Source organism: Sphaeroforma arctica (genome assembly GCF_001186125.1).
Source record: "Sphaeroforma arctica JP610 unplaced genomic scaffold supercont1.1786, whole genome shotgun sequence".
Taxonomy (NCBI): domain Eukaryota; class Ichthyosporea; order Ichthyophonida; genus Sphaeroforma; species Sphaeroforma arctica.
In genome coordinates, this window is record NW_014038772.1 from 1 (window position 1) to 974 (window position 974).

Sequence of the window (974 nt, forward strand, 5' to 3'; positions counted from 1 at the left end):
TTATATATATATATATATATATATATATATATATATATATATATATATATATATATATATATATATATATATATATATATATATATATATATATATATATATATATATGCATGCAAACATGTACATAATATGCACCTTTTTGTATTTGTATACCGACCACATGTGTATCTCACCTTCGCAAATCCAAAGTCACAAATGCGTACGTGGCCCCTCTGGTCGATAAGGATATTCTCGGGTTTGAGATCACGGTACATGATGTGCTGCGTGTGTAGGTACTCCAGGCCCAGAATAATCTGCGAAGGAGCAGGACAGGGTAGTTTTTCAGTACAAACACAGTATACTACGAAGTGCCCGCAAGTAGTTGACCTAGCCAATCCAGGACAAATGGGTGCATTTCATAGTATCCCCAGGACAGGGCACAACAATGCTGGAGGGCATTCAAGCGGGCTGCTGCATATATAGGCACTCGCGGAGAAACCAACTCTCATGTATATGGTGTTGATGATGCGTTATTGAGTGTGCTTGTGCAGCTCAGTAGATTGGGTGACTTGAGTATATAACCTGTGCCGTCTACAGTTTCGCAATGCACGTACACGGTCGCACAAAAGTTCTACAGGAGAATACAACGAGACACATATGAGAATATGCATACACACAAGCAAAAAATAAATGGATGGATGGATGAATTTATAAATGAATAAATGGATAAATGGATAAATGGATGGATAAATGGCTGAATGGATGGATTGGAATGTACTTACAAAGAAATAGCACAAGCAAGTTACGGCCCACCAACAATAACACATCATGTCATGCACCCACCACTGCACATGTGCAAAAACTACGCACGCAGAGCTTATGTCTACACAGATGTACATGCCAACTAGCTCGTTTATGAGCCGATGTGTGAAGCTGATATGCGCACATATGTATATATATATACATAGAATATATTTACATATTTACATATTTAC